This window comes from Triturus cristatus, chromosome 6 (assembly GCF_964204655.1).
Source record: "Triturus cristatus chromosome 6, aTriCri1.1, whole genome shotgun sequence".
In the NCBI taxonomy this organism is placed as follows: Eukaryota; Metazoa; Chordata; class Amphibia; order Caudata; family Salamandridae; genus Triturus; species Triturus cristatus.
Window position 1 is genome coordinate 650758913 of NC_140589.1, and position 16999 is coordinate 650775911.

Below are 16999 nucleotides of genomic sequence, written 5' to 3' on the forward strand. Positions count from 1 at the left end.
CACCTCATTAAAAAGCATTGCAGTTAATAGAAGGTTTGAAAACTTTATTAACATTATAAATCATTTGTTGGTGGTACCATACTCATTTTAGGAATTGTGGTGTGTTCTAAGGTGATTTTACCATGTGAAAAGCCTTCTTCTGTGATATCATGAATCATGTTTGAGAGAAAACTATTTTCTCATGCTTTTCCCACAGAGATTTGGAAGGTGATCTATAAGCTAATTGAGAGCATATTTTCTGTAAATTCACATTATCTTTCTCAGTCATGTGAGAATGAAGTCTGACATTCTCAGTAAAACATGTACATCCAACAAGGGCAGAGACTGTCAGTTGATTCCTTTGTGTTCTACTGCAGCTTCCCAGAGTGTTCTAAAGAACAACTAGAGCGCTAACAGTCCTACTTATGACAAACGTATGGCACACCTGAAGCCATCTTGGTTGGTTGGAATAAAGTGGTAATTCTTAAAACATTTAATTTAAAAAAGAACAAAATGAGGGGGTTCATGTTGCCATAGAAAGTATGATTAGTGCTGCAGAAAGAAAAATTAGGGCACATTTTGAGTGACTTCTCAAATCCTCTTCTATTTCATTAAAAAATTCTGACATGCAGACTGAAACATGCACTTTCAATACCAGCAGCAGACTTCCCTGGTGAGCAGTAGCTTTACTACAGTGATCTAATAAGCAACTAGAGTGCTAACATTCTGAATTTATGGCAAATTTGTGACACATCTGAATGCCTTCTTGATGGAATCAAAGTAAAAAACTGAAAGTATTTCCTACTGAGGAGACTGTAGTAAATGAGGAAATTAGGAAACATCATAACAAATAAGTCTCCCAAAATGGCCACCAGAGACAAAAGAGCCCAAATGTAGCCCAAATATCACCCAGATGTAGTCCAAGTATAGCCCAATGACAGAATGTCCCAGAGTGTTCTAACAAACAACTAGAGCGCTAACAGTCTTACTTATGACAAAAGTATGGCACACCTGAAGCCATCTTGATTGGAATAAAGTGGTAAGAGAGAGAGAAAATTGATTTGACAGAGCCTTGAGGCAGACCATGCTCCTGTTAGGGGGCAGGGACTCACTGGACATGGATTTAATGGGAATCTCTGGATTTAGCTCTCCAGGACCAGAAGCGGTGGACATCTTACACTCTCTGAGGGAGAGTACAAGGAAGTACCTGCTGTGGGACCCCAGACAAGAAGGGTTTCTCTGAATCTTCTGAGGGCTGGGACTGCAGAGAGTTAACCTTTATCATCATAGTGCTGCCCACTGACCTCTGTCACCACACGGGTGCCCTGCAATTGGCCAAATTAGGCTGTGGAGACTGAAGATTGCAGTCCTGTATGGTAGTCTGCCTTGAGAACTGTGAGGTGCCACTGGAGGTTACCCCAGCCTGAGGAGAACTCCAGGCACTGAACAGGGGACAGGTTCTTTGCCAGAAGCTAAAATACAGTAGGGTAGTCTCTGAGTTCTCCCTCAATGAAGTGAGAACAAAGATAAAAACTGGCTTGTAGAAGCTCCTAAAGGAAAGTGAACTTTAGGGGCCAGGAGGCCAAAAAAGCTAGAGGCTGAAACCATCAGCAAAATGACATAATTCAAATTGGTCCAGCTGGAGGGGAGAAATGAAGGCTTGAAGTTTTGTCCCCCAGTGGGAAGGGCCAGGATTGGGTACACATCGTGTCCCACTCCCTAGGCTTCAGGGACTCCCTGGGGAGGGTCAAGGCCCAGGGAGAGAATGGCCTAGGGTACACATGTGGCATCCCCTCCTTATTTGTTAGTAAATATCTCCAGAGACCCTGCATTGGCTCACCCTCCCAAATAATAGAAAATACAGTCCTCCCGCACAGAGGCACAAGCATGGCGAAGCAATAAAAACACCAGGAAAGGGATTTCACTCTTATATAAAATAAGACACATCAAAAGACTGTTCTCAGAATAAGGCATGGGGTTTTATTTTGTGCAGCACTCTCTAACAAAAAGGCTTTCCCAGATGTCAAATGAAGAACATTCAAATGTGTGTGTGTATAAAGATATACTATCTACTGGCGGTTGCCAGTAGATAGTTATAGTTAGGACCGAGTTCCCATAGGAAATCTGAAAATTCAATTTTGAATAACTTTGGCGCCGGTTGACTTAGCTTCGTGAAATTTTCAAAACTAATGGGGCGCTCCGCTCAGCTCCTACCCTGAAAGTCTCGGGGTGATTCGTCAAGCGGGGGCTGAGAAAAAAGGGGGGTCCCAAAACGCGTTTTCCCCATGCATTTTCCCATAGGACCTTTAGTCGAAGGTACAGCCCGAACGGCTGAACAGAATTAATTGAAATTTGGCAAAGAGGTAGTCCTCAGGTCAGACATGTGCCTTTTGCTTAAATGGTGTAAATCCGTTCAGTAGTTCCTGAGAAAATCAAAAGTAAAATCACATATATATCTGGGCGGAGCCTAACCACACATCTCATCGTGAGATCTGATTGGCTGTCAGCACTTCATCCAAGAAGTGTTGGCAGCCATCTTGGGACCAATATACATGATAGCACCTCATTAAAAAGCATTGCAGTTAATAGAAGGTTTGAAAACTTTATTAACATTATAAATCATTTGTTGGTGGTACCATACTCATTTTAGGAATTGTGGTGTGTTCTAAGGTGATTTTACCATGTGAAAAGCCTTCTTCTGTGATATCATGAATCATGTTTGAGAGAAAACTATTTTCTCATGCTTTTCCCACAGAGATTTGGAAGGTGATCTATAAGCTAATTGAGAGCATATTTTCTGTAAATTCACATTATCTTTCTCAGTCATGTGAGAATGAAGTCTGACATTCTCAGTAAAACATGTACATCCAACAAGGGCAGAGACTGTCAGTTGATTCCTTTGTGTTCTACTGCAGCTTCCCAGAGTGTTCTAAAGAACAACTAGAGCGCTAACAGTCCTACTTATGACAAACGTATGGCACACCTGAAGCCATCTTGGTTGGTTGGAATAAAGTGGTAATTCTTAAAACATTTAATTTAAAAAAGAACAAAATGAGGGGGTTCATGTTGCCATAGAAAGTATGATTAGTGCTGCAGAAAGAAAAATTAGGGCACATTTTGAGTGACTTCTCAAATCCTCTTCTATTTCATTAAAAAATTCTGACATGCAGACTGAAACATGCACTTTCAATACCAGCAGCAGACTTCCCTGGTGAGCAGTAGCTTTACTACAGTGATCTAATAAGCAACTAGAGTGCTAACATTCTGAATTTATGGCAAATTTGTGACACATCTGAATGCCTTCTTGATGGAATCAAAGTAAAAAACTGAAAGTATTTCCTACTGAGGAGACTGTAGTAAATGAGGAAATTAGGAAACATCATAACAAATAAGTCTCCCAAAATGGCCACCAGAGACAAAAGAGCCCAAATGGAATGTGTTTGGATCTCTCCCAGCATGGTTTCAGGAGGGAACACAGCACTGAGTCTGCCCTCACCATAGTGCTGGATACCATCCGCACTAGAGTTGATGAGGGTCAGACCTCCCTCCTGATCCTTCTAGACCTCACAGCGGCCTTCGATTCCCTGTCTCCTGTGGTGTTAACATCTCGCCTGAGGGAGATTGGGGTCCGCGGGCCTGCTCTGGGACTCCTTTCCTCTTTTCTCGACCATAGAGAACAAAGGATAATGCTGGGATCGTTTCTATCTCCATCCCTGTCTGTGCAATGTGGGGTCCCTCAAGGGTCAGCGCTCAGTCCTACCCTTTTTAATATCTATGTGACCCCCCTTGCCAGACTCATTAGATCTTTTGGGATGGAGGTAGTTTCTTACGCGGACGACACCCAGATTTTAGTCTCTCTCTCCCAGCCAGCTACATCAACTGCCGCCAATTTTAGATCTTGCATGGAGGCAGTTGGCCAGTGGATGATCCACAATTCACTAAAACTGAATGGGGAGAAGACGGAGGTGATGGTCTTTGGAGGAAAGGAACCGATCTGGTCGGCGGAGTGGTGGCCGAACTCGCTGGGCGTATGTCCTGAGCCCACCTTGTCAGCAAAAAACCTGGGAGTTATGATCGACCCCAACCTTAGTATGTGCCAACAGGTCAACAGGACTGTTTCGACCTGCTGGGGGATTATCCACATTCTGAGGAAAATCAGGCACTTTTTGTCTCCCCAGGCAAGAAAGCAACTTGCTGTCGCCCTTTTGGGTTCGCGACTGGATTACTGCAATGCGCTGTATGCAGGGCTGAACAAGAGTCTTCTACAGCGCTTGCAGGTGGTCCAGAACGCGGCAGCGAGATTTGCTCTTGACCTACCAAAACGTGCCTCTGCCACCGAAGCCCGAAAACAACTGCATTGGCTCCCCGTTGAATACCGGATCCTTTTCAAATCCATGTGCCTGGTGTATAAAGCCTTAGCTAAACCCAGCCCTACAAGCATGGGATCCATTCTTTCTCGGCATAACCCCAGTAGAAATCTTCGCTCCAGTCACAAACTTCTCCTCTCTGTACCCCGTGTCAGAAAAGCAAGATGGGGAGGTAAGGCCTTTTCCTTCCTGGCACCTAAGTGGTGGAATGCCCTCCCTTTGGAAGTAAGATCCAGTTCCTCTCTGCAAACTTTTAGATCCGCGCTTAAGACTCACCTTTTTACACGTGCATTCCCGTAGTGGTGCTTTGTATATTCTGTTTATTGTTTATTGATTTTGATAGGCGCCTTGATACCTTCGGGTTTAGTCTGCGCGTTATAAGTTGCATAATAAATAAATAAATAAATAGCCCAAATATCACCCAGATGTAGTCCAAGTATAGCCCAATGACAGAATGTCCCAGAGTGTTCTAACAAACAACTAGAGCGCTAACAGTCTTACTTATGACAAAAGTATGGCACACCTGAAGCCATCTTGATTGGAATAAAGTGGTAACACTTAAAGCATTTAATTTACAAAGGAACAAAATGAGGGGGTTCATTTTGCCATAGAAATTATGATTAGTTCTGCAGAAAGAAAAATTAGGGCGCATTTTGACTTCTCAAATCCTCTTCTATTTCATAAAAAAATTCTGACATGCAGACTGAAACATGCACTTTGAATACCAGCAGCAGACTTCCCTGGTGAGCAGTAGTTTTACTACAGTGATCTAATGAGCAACTAGTGCTAACATTCAGAATTTATGGCAAATGTGTGACACATCTGAATGCCTTCTTGATGGAACCAAAATAAAAAACTGAAAGTATTCCCACTGAGGAGACTGCAGTAAATGAGGAAATTAGGAAACTTCATAACAAATAAATCTCCCAAGATGGCCACCAGAGACAAAAGAGCCCAAATGTAGCCCAAATATCACCCAGATGTAGCCCAAGTATAGCCTAATGACAGAATGTCCCAGAGTGTTCTTAAGAACAACTAGAGCGCTTACGGTCTTACTTATGACAAAAGTATGGCACACCTGACGCCATCTTGATTGGAATAAACTGGTAACACTTAAAACATTTAATTTAAAAAGGAACACAATGAGGGGGTTCATTTTGCCATAGAAATTATGATTAGTGCTGAAGAAAGAAAAATTAGGGCACATTTTGAGTGACTTCTCAAATCCTCTTCTATTTCATTAAAAAATTCTGATATGCAGACTGAAACATGCACTTTTAATACCAGCAGCAGACTTCTGTGGTGAGCAGTAGCTTTACTACAGTGATCTAATGAGCAACTAGAGTGTTAACATTCAGAATTTATGGCAAATGTGTGACATATCTGAATACCTTCTTGATGGAATCAAAGTAAAAAACTGAAAGCATTTCCTACTGAGGAGACTGCAGTAAATGAGGAAATTAGGAAACTTCATAACAAATAAATCTCCCAAGATGGCCACCAGACACAAAAGAGCCTAAATGCAGCACAAATATCACCCAGATGTAGCCCACATGTAGCCCAATGACAGAAGTGTGCAAAACACTTATTTTTTGTGTATTTGCAGTTTTATATAGTGCAGACTTGTCAGGTATTGGAATGCTTTACATGAGCATTGGTTACATCACACAAGATCAAATTCATTTTGGTTGTAGACATGGGGAGATTAAGTGATTTGACCACAATCACAGAATGTTGAGCTGAAGCAGAAACTCCAACCTGGTTCCCCAGTTGCAAAGTCTGCAACTCTGGAAGTAACACCACATCCTCTCACCAAGGTGCAACATTTAATCAAGTGGTCAACTGGATAAAAAAACATAAAGATTACAAATAATTTAAAAGTTCTTTGTCGCTATTTGAAAACTCAGAAAAGATGTCCTCATTTTAGTTTTTTAGAGCACTAACCATAATTTTGATGCAAATAAGACCCTCTCATATATGTAATTTCTAAAGGAAATACTCTAGGTATTACAGTTTTGATTACATCAAGATGACGTCAGGCGTTCCACACTTTTGTAATAAATATAAAATGTTAGCAATCTAGTTGTTCATTGGGATACTGTTGAGAGGCAGAGGCCAGGGGCATGGACTCTGAAAATTGAAGGCAGGTAGGAGAGTGCAGAGGCAACAATTTGACCACACTGGGCAGGCAGGAAGGGCAGTGGCAGCACAACAGACTATGGAGGGCAGTGGAAAGGGGGGCAGGGGCAACAAACCAACAATACAGGACTGGCAAGAGAGGCTGTGGCAATATAATAGACCATTGTGGGCAGAAGGAAGAGGCAGTGGTAGTACAACCATACATGCCAACAGACCCGTTTCAGCCAGGAAACGTCCAATGTTTTTAAGCTCAAATGGGCTTTATTTGATCTGTCTCCTGTCTACAATCTCCTCTTTTTCAATGTAACTCAAAGGGGAAAATCAATACCCCAGTTTTTTTTCAAAATCTCCCTCTTACCAAGTTCAAAATGTTTGCAAGTATGGTACATTGAATCATGGTAGGCAGGAGGAATTGGGGTAGGGACATGGACTCGAATAACAGAGGACAGGAGGGACATGGAGAGGTGCACCAAACTGACCCTACAGGGCAGGCATCACGGTTTTGCAGCAGCACAATACACCACACAGCGCATGCGGGACGGGAGTGCAGCACAACAATCCATAGAAAGCAATAGGGAGGGGACAGGACCATGCACATGGACAACAGAGAACAGATGGGAAAGAGGCAATGGTAGCTAGCTGACCATAATGGACAGACAGGAGAGAAAGCTGCAGCATAACAGACCATAAAGGGCAGGAGGGATGGATCAGGGGCATTACAGTGGAACAGAGAAGCCAGGAGGGAAGGAATAGGGGGTCTGCACATGGAAACAGAGGGCTGGGGGCAAGGTGGCAGGGCAGGAGCAGCAAGATGACCATGGAGGTCAGGCAGGATGAGCACTAGAAACAAGACACAACATGGAGAGCAACAATGAGACTATGGTGGCATACACACAGACCATGGAGGGAAGGTGGGAGGGGGTCAGGGGCAGCTAGCTGACCACACAGGGAAGGTGGGAGGGGCCATGGCAGCACAGAAGACCATGCATGGCAAGCGGGAGGGTTAGTGGCAGCACAATGGCTATGATGGGCAAGAAGGAGGGTGCAGGGGCATGCACAAAGGACCATGGAGGATAGAAGGGAGGGTCAGGACCTCGGCACAGACAAGAGAGTTCAGGGGAAGGGGCCTCACAACAGACCGTGCGGGACAGGCAGGAGGAGCAGTTGCAGCACAACAGATCAGGAAGGGCAGAAGGGTGTGGCAGTAAAATGGACCATGGAGGACAGGAGGAAGGGGATAGGGGCATGGCATGTGGACAGGCAGGGTGGAGGTGGCAGGGACAGGTTACTCTCATCCGACAATGCTAGGGAGGTGGGAGGGGAGTGGCAGCTCAACAGAACACTCAGAGTAGATAGGAGTGGCAGGTCCATGGAACATAGTGGGCAAAAAGGATGGAGCACAAAGACATCGGAGGGCAGGGGGAAGGAGAATAGGGGCAGCAAGCTAAGCACAGAGGCAAAGCAGGAGGTCAATGATGGGCCATATAATTGGGCAATGGAGGGCAGGAGGAGTGGACTGGTACATCATGCTAAATGGAGGGCAATGGCAGCACATCAGACCATGCATGGCAGGAGGGAGGAGGCTATTCCATGGATTCAGACAACAGAGGATAGGGAGGAGGTGGATGGGGCAGCAAGCTAACTGTTCAGAGAAGGTGGGTATTAGGAACTTTATTGTTTTTAAAATGTGTGTCTGTGCGAACTACTTAAAATATGAACAAGTATGCCGCATAATCTCACTTTTATTCAGGAAGAAGAGGACGTTTGTGACTGTGACTCCGGGCTCCCTTGGCAGAAACACCCCCTACCCTCCACCCCCATCACAAAATGTAATGCCCGTGAAAAGGGTAGGTGGACGCAGTGTTATATAGAACATAGTCCTGAGAGCACGATTGAAAATGAAAACTAGATGTAGTATATGGTATAAACTATGCACCAAAAAGTGTGATATAAGATGAACCGGGGAGTGAAATATAATAATCAATACATTGTGCGCAATGACAGATTCATTGGAGAGCGCGAGATAGCACAGGCACTAGCGCGTGCTATGCGATATGCGCCTTGGAGTGTAATATGCACAGGGCAGTGTTGTGTAACATAACTAGTCTCTAAAGTTGTAATATAAAATATGTGCTGGGGAGTGTAACGTTGCATATGCACTGTGACAAAGATATGGATCCCAGATTGTAATATGTATAGCATAGCGCTGTGCGTTATAACATACACCTCGAGGAAGGCACGTTAGATGGGGCAATATAACCCGTGCGAAGGCAAGTGTGGCATGACATATTCACGGGGTGGTGTTACAGTGCACATGTGCTAGAGAGTGTCATAGCATACGCACTAGCTGGTGGAATACAACACAGAGGTGTGAGGCAATCGGCAGGCACTGGTGGGTGTAACACAGCATTGGGCTCAGCCAGGAGCACGCTGTGACTCTCAAGTGAGGTTCGTCTCCTTTCCAGAGAGTAAAATAAAAAGTATTACACATCCGGCGGTGGATGTGTTTTTTATTAACCGTGAGGGGGGTTTCTTGCATAGTTTGGTAAAATTTTTGTCGAATCCCCTTTGAATGGCTTGGTGTGCGTGTATATTAAATGTGCCCGTCAATAGCTACCCATGTTGTATAAATAAACGACAAGGGTGTCTACTTGGAGAGTACCCACCGGCGGGGGCGCCGTGATTAGGCACAGTAGGGCGTCAGACACGTCAGAGCTTCACTAGCGGTGCAAATACATTCCATGTGGATTCATTCTATGCATAGTCGCCTTTTAATGAATATCACGCAAATCGTCATGGTGATAGGTACATACGGTTTGTCCAGCATGTCCTAGGTGTTTCTATAAATATATATATTTTTAAAATAATAAAAAACAAAGGCCAACCCCGGGGGATGGGGTCCCCGGATCCATAAGTGGCCTGAGGAGGGGGGCAACGCAGCCCCCTCCTAAAGAATTTAAATTAAAAAAAGGCCATGACCCAGGGGTTGGGGTCCCCGGGGCCGATTAAGGCCTTGGGAGGGGCAATTTTTTTTTTTTCAACAAACAAAATTAGAGTGCAGGCCCTGGGGGATGGGGTCCCCAGGGCCAGTAAATTAGAAAAAGAAGGGGGGCCACACAGCCCTCCTTCTTAAAAAAAATAAAATAAATAAAAGCCCGGCATCGCGCTGGAGGCCACGCCCCCTCCTTGCAGCACTCTGCAAACGCGCCCCCTGGCCAGTTGTAAGTTGGTGAATTAATTCCCCTTCAATACTGAGTGTCCCTGAGGGCCAACTAGCCCAACAGGTATCTCCAGTGTGCGCCAGGGAGCTGCATTGCAGACAGGTGTTCTGAGGCCACGCCCCTTTTTACACCTCTATGCAACACAGCTCTGTGTCGCTTAATGGAGGTACCTAGTCGGCTAGTTTTACCCTAGGGACCCTTAGGATTCAAGGGGACTTAATCTCTCAACTTAGAACGGCCACAGGGCGCGTTTACACAGTGGGGAAGGAAGGGGACGGGGCCTCTCGTTGCAGAGAGGTGGTGCAGGCCGTGTTCCTTTTTACACCTCTCTGCAATGGCGCTTACTGGACGTACCTAGTGGGCTATTTTGCCCCTAGGGATCCTCAGGATTCAAGGGGACTTAATCTCCCAACTTAAAAAACGGCCACAGGGCATGTTTACACAGTGGGGAAGGAAGGGGACGGGGCATGAGGTGACATGTGCAAACACGCCCTATGGCACGTTTTAAGTTGGGGAAATAATTCCCTTTCAATCCTGAGGGCCCCTGGGGGCTAACTAGCCCCCCAGGTGCTTCCAGTAAGCGCCACTGAGCTGCGTTGCAGAGAGGTGGTCCAGGCCATGCCACTTTTTACACCTCTCTGCAACGCAGCTCTGTGGCGCATACTGGAGGTACCTAGTGGGCTAGTTGGACCCTAGGGACCCTCAGGATTCAAATGAACTTAATCTCCCAACTAAAAACGGCCACAGGGCTTGTTTACACAGTGGTGAAGGGAGGGTACGGGGCCTGAGTTAACGTGTGCAAACAAGCCCTGTGGCGCGTTTTAGGTTGGGGAAACAATTCCCCTTCAATCCTGAGGGACCATGGGGGCCAACTAGCCCACCAGGTGCTTCCAGTAAGCACCACTCCGCTGCGTTGCAGAGAAGTGGTCTAGGCCGTGCCCCTTTTTACATCTCTCTGCAACGCAGCTCTGTGGCGCTTACTGGAGGTTCCTAGTGGTCTAGTTGGACCCTAGGGATCCTCAGGATTCAAGGGGACTTAATCTCCCAACTTAAAACGGCCACAGGGCATGTTTACACAGTGGGGAAGTGAGGGGACGGGGCCTGAGGTGACGTGTGCAAACACGCCCTGTGGCGCGTTTTAAGAGGTAGTTGTAATCCCCTGCCCTATTATATACTAGGGGCTTACAGAGGAGGTCATGCTGATCACAGGGGGACCCCAACGCAGAGTGTTCCCTAGTGTATGTAGGTGTTTTCACTGTATTCTGAGTGTCTTTTAACATAGCACTGGCTCTAGGACTGGTTAGTCAGACTCAGTTACCACCAGTATCCGTCTGAAAAGGTTGAGGGTACAGGATGATTTTGCAACAAGGCTTCTTTCTGCTCTTCTGTTTGTTCTTTCTGCACGTTATCCTTCTTCCTGCACTTTTCTTCGTCTTTGAGGACTTCAGTTGCTTCTTTCTGCATTTCTTTTTTTTCTTTCTGTGCGTTTTTTCTTCTTTCTTCACATGTCCTATCTCTGTAGGCATAGTTAGAAATTAGCATTTAAAAAACCTTTGAAATTCACTGAAAAAACCATAGGTTTCAGGCACGTTATAGTTAGGAATTAGCATTTAAAAAACCTTAGAAATTCACTGAAAAAAACCATAGGTTTCAGGGGCGTTATAGTTAGCTTGACTTTTCACTCGTACAAAACCATTGAAATTCCCCCGTTATAGTTAGTTCAGCTAACTATAACTCGCGCGCCTGCAATGCACTGCTGATGACGTCACATATTACATCACTCATGACATGGTCAGTGACATCACTAATGACATCACTGATGACATCTCAAATTACATCACTAATGACATCACTGATGACATCATCCTTGTGATAGAGTGGCAGACCTCCTCTTCCCCTAATATAACCTTTGATACACACATTCAAAAATAGAAATGTTCTATTTTGAATGTGTGTATCAAAGATGCTCAGAGGTCCGGTTGAACTTACCTTACTGGCGTGAGAGGAACGGCCAACTTGCTCAAAGACACGCCGTGAGGAGAACAGCTAACTCCGCTGGTTGTATGCCATGAGGGGAACGGCAGAACTACATCCCCCAGCAGCCCCACGCCCATGACGCTGCACTCATGCCCGGAGACACGATAAAAGCACCGTTGACCTCCCGCAGCGCGGGATGTGCGCGGGCGTGCCTGGGCGAAGCCCGGGCCAAGGGCAGACCCGTCCATGCCTGTCGGAGGCAGGAGGAGGCATGGTTGGGCCTACCCTCTTTCATTTACTAACTCAGTCATAAGGTATTGTTGGTTTCATTTTATTAATTGGAGCTGCAACCTTAATATCTTTTAATTAACTGTCGGACTTTGTATATTATACCCGGGAAATTACATCTGAGGATTAAAATGAGCAAAAGGAGGACACAAAAGGAAAAGCAAGGGGCTGGACACATTGTGGGACCCTGGATGGCATTTTTGACGAGGGCTGAATCTGTCCTTGCCCATGAAATAGAGTTAACAGAGCGAAGGCTCTCCCTGGACTCTTTTATTGCTCAAAAACGTTCTTCCCTAGGTGGAGGAGCCTAAACAACTGATCATCCGATTTCTGGGCAAAGTATAGGACAGTATTTATGCCTGAGACGTAATTGTAGTGAAGTTGCGGTCTTTCGCAAACAATCAGAGGACCTGACTGAGAAACTACAGAATCGAGGTTACCCAAAAAGAATTCTTGCAAAGAGTCGTAAGAGAGCTCATAATCAACCCAGGGAAGCTCTTTTAGAAGATATAGAAAAAACTGACATGAGTATTCCCCTTACATGTGTAACCACCTATAGTACGGCCTCTAATGCAGTCACCAACTCTATCCGCAAGAATTGGAGCATCCTAGAGAGCAATAATAGGAAATGGGAAAAACCTTTGTTCTCTTTCAAAAAAGCCAGAAGCATAAAAGATGCTTTAGTACATACACGCCCAATGAAGATCAAAACGCAGGGCGAACAAACACTTTGTAATGTATGGGGTCTCCCCAAAATAACGGGACATTACCCGCGCGGTTCATGCAGTGTATGTCATTTAACTAAAGCAAGCAAAACCTTGAATTTAGAGACAGAAAAAGTTTGGACACAAAGGCAACACACAAATTGTAACACCAATAACGTTGTCTACCTTATTACCTGTCCATGTGGCTCATGGTATATAAGGATGACAACCAGAAAAATCAAACAACGAGTGTGTGAACACCGGAGTAATATAAGATGTAGGCGTAACACCACCAAACTCACCGAACACTTTCTCCGGTTCAATCATTCGATTGAAGATCTGACGTGGACAATCATTGAACATCTACAAGGAGACAATAATATAGCCCAAACGCTTTTTGAGAAGGAACAAAGATGGGTTTATCGGTTAATCACTCACATCTCTGGTTTAAATGATAATATACCTTGGAATAGTGTAATGCAGCACTGAAACAGCATTTCCCTGTGGGTTTCATAATCTTTTATATGAGCCCGCTGTTGGGGTCTTTTGTGAGAGTGAAAAAGGCTTTATTTTACTGGCAGCCTCGTCTTTATCAGTCTGGATTGCCTTTGTACATGCTCTGCTAAATAAAGTTTTTTGTGCTTTTTACAAGAAAGAAGTCAGTGATCCAGTATTTCCTCTCTGACTTCTTTCTTCCTCTTCACAATAATAACGTTGTCGTCATACTGACGTATCACTAAGACTTTGATTTTTTTTACCATGAATTCTGTCCATTTCAATAGTTCCCCTTTTCCCCCTTTATTTGCTATTCTGTTGTTCTTTTACGTTTATCGTATATATTTTAAAACTCGGAGTGATTGTGAAAACAAAGGTGGGGTTAGCGCTCTAGTACTTCTAAGCCAGTCTTTCTCTTCCATTCCTTCCGATTGGCTATTAAGAGGTCACGTGACGAATGACGTCACCCGTTACATCCTTACTTCCGCACCTCACATAAAACAGGTGATATGCGATTGTGCGGGCACCCATTGGTTGTTTCCGATACTTAAACCAAAAAACCGACCAATACCAGCATCTACGGGATCCAAGATAGAGGGAACTCTAGGTGTTCCGGCGGGTGCAGCGCTTTGATGAAGTAAGTGGATTTGCGCGATCCTACAGCTAGCGTTGTTTCGTTTTTCGGTTACCTGAAGGTAACGATCAAGACTTACTTTTTCAGAGTGTGACTGCAAGTGAACACCCCCCTCCTGGATCTATGATGTGAGGCTGATTATAGCTTTAAGTAAGTTGTTCTTATGTTTCCCCACCATTATCTCTCACTAACGATCACTTTGGAGTCTTTGATTTCTCCTGACGACACCTTTGGGGACTTTTAAGTTACGTGACTTTTTAAGCTGAGTTCTTTTTTCTTGACTTATGGCATAATTACCATAAAGTGCAACCTGGAAGAGAAGGTTGTGAGGCAGTTGCACATTTTTTAACTAATTAAGTAAAACACATGCTGTCAATGATTCAGAATTTTCTATGTTTCAAGCACTTTGGGCACAACAAAGTTTTGGTAGCCACTCACTCATGCTAGGTAGTTGACCAACGGGCTTTTCAAGTATCATGGTTTTGCTGAATTCAATAGTTGGAATTTAACAACTTTCATCAAATATCAACTCCTGATATTTTGAAATGGTGAAGGGAGTTATTCGCCAATCTCACTTACATGAAATTATGTGTTGTGTCTTTTACAAACAGTATATCTATATCTGTTTTTTGTGTTTCTGTTTATCTTTGCAGCTACATTGTCTTCAGAAATCCTGAAGTTTTCCGGTAACAAAAACCGTGAGTTTTTTCAAGTATTACTGCCAACGGTTGGGTGCACCTTAGCGTATGCATACCACCGGGGCAGTAGGGTCATGACGAATGCCTGGTGAACACGCTAAAAAGGCAGAAACATGTTGACCACTTTTTATTTATTTTTTCACTATAAGGGATAACTAACCAGATCTGGTATTTAGTTATTACAACCCCCTTTTTTAATTAATGCCGGGTTTACCCCAATAAAGAATTTTGGTTTAAAACCCTGAAATTTTTTATCTCACTTTGCACATTCTTCTGCACTCACACATCACATTCAATCACCAGCTCCGCTGTAAACAGGCGTAGTAGCACACCAGGGAGGTATTAGACCTCCCTGGTGGGAGCCCAATGATGAAGCATGTCACCAACCAGGTTGGTGAGTGAGGGCTCATTTTACAAATCTGATTGATTTTTTTGTATTGGCTTCACTCCCTTCTTTGTAGTATTTTTCCCATACTCTTTTGTTCTTTAATAGTATTATCCTAGGGGGACCAAGAGTGTGTTTTGACCCTCTCTCTCTTGTTGTTTGATTCTTCTTCAAAGTATAGGTGAATCAAGCACTACTATAGTCACATTGCCGTTTATACCTTAACCTTCTGATGTAACACGTGAACACTCTAAAAATACTAAGGCGCAGTTACCGCCTACCGAGGCGGAAACTAATCACACAGATCAAAAGACAAGGAAGAGAAAGGTAGGTGGTCCATTAAAGCAAAAAACAGTGAAAAGAGTTTGCACAGAGAAATCCAATGGGAACAAGGAACTGAACTCAAGATTCCCCTTACACTCAAGATCTACTAGAGCTACAAAGCAGAAAGATGATATTATTAACCATTCGGATATGGAGAAGGACCTTGATCTGCTGAAAAGAATTGAGACTATGATGACTGTACTTTTAAATCCTATAATGCATAGGCTAACCCAAATAGAGGGGAAACTATCTTCTTTCCAGGCAGCTTACTCATTGAATCAAGCACCCCGAAATATTGTTGAGCCGATAGATGAGGCGAGGATGATCCCCCAATCAGGTAGGATGCCATCTATGGTGTCTCTTGTGGCCCCCGACGTGGCACCCGATAAAACAGGAAGTCGTGATCTCAGACAAGCGATAGTGTCATCCACCAACTTATCGGGTTCTGCTCGTGACTCAGCAAATAGGCTGAGAGTGAGTACACATATTAATAATCGTCATGCTCCAACCCAAACTACCATAGCAAAAACTGGCATTAACAAGCCTAATGTTGAGCCTAAGGGTTCTAATGGGGCTGTAAATACCAACCTTCATGCTAATCCGTCCACCATCCTTTCCCTCTTAGAGGATGGAAGTATGGCACCTAGCTTTGGGAGGGGGGCTTCTCAGCACCAAGCAGAAGTTGAGAAATCTAAGTAAAGATTAGATCTTCCTCGAGCAGCCTGTCCGTTTGTTATAATTCTAGTTAACGTTCCTGAACTAAAGATACATTTAGCAGAATCTACTGAACAGTTAATCCATAAGTCTCAGCATTGGGTATCTAACTGTAAAGGTGTAAACTTTAATTTGCAAAGACATATCATTATGGCTAGGAGGTTTAACTGGGTAGGAAGAGCTCCTAAGACTATCAAAGGTGATTGCATCGTACTAAATTTTGATAACCAACATATAGTGGGTGAGCTATTATCTATGTTACCTAGTACACCATTATTCTATTCTGAAATGTGTGCCCTTCCACTGGGTTTCTTTTGTAGACCTTATTCCTCACTTCACTCTCCACGGTTTGTAGCACCTAACGCTCGGATTCCCTTTTACTATCTGTCAAATCAGTCTCTCCCTCCCTTAGTTTCACCTTTACCTCTTAGTAATAGATTTGCTGCATTGCAAGGCATGCCTATATGTGATTGACTGGTTGAACAGAGCCCTAGAGTCAATGGTGATGGTGATTTTCTAATGTTTAAATGGGACATCTGTGATTACTGCCCCAGCTGCTACTTCACAAGAACAAATAAGTACGCACATAGACAACCCGAATCTTTCCCTGATACCGATGCAACATGAGAATACTTAAGGGTCTGCTGTGGCAATGTCATGGAACATTGCTGGTTATAATCAAAAAAGATCAAATATTGAATGGCTGTCTTTATTAACATCTAAAGATATAGCATGCTGACAAGAGACTTGGGAACTTGAACCAATACATTTGAATGGGTAACGCTCATTTCAAACTCATGCTATGCCTTCACCAGCTGGACGTGCTAAGGGAGGGTTATTGACCCTACTTTCTAATGTTTTCCCCCTTAAAGTGAAGTCTTTTTAAATTCATCGTCATACTATCACATTATTTTATTAGAGTATCACGGAGATCAGTGTTGGCTCCTTATTAACTTTTATAATAATAACTTTGGAAGCAATCAAGCAAGTGTGCTAGCCCCTTTAGAAAGAGATATTGAATATTTGTAAAATAAATGTACTAAACCCTTTAATATAATCTGGCTTGGGGACATT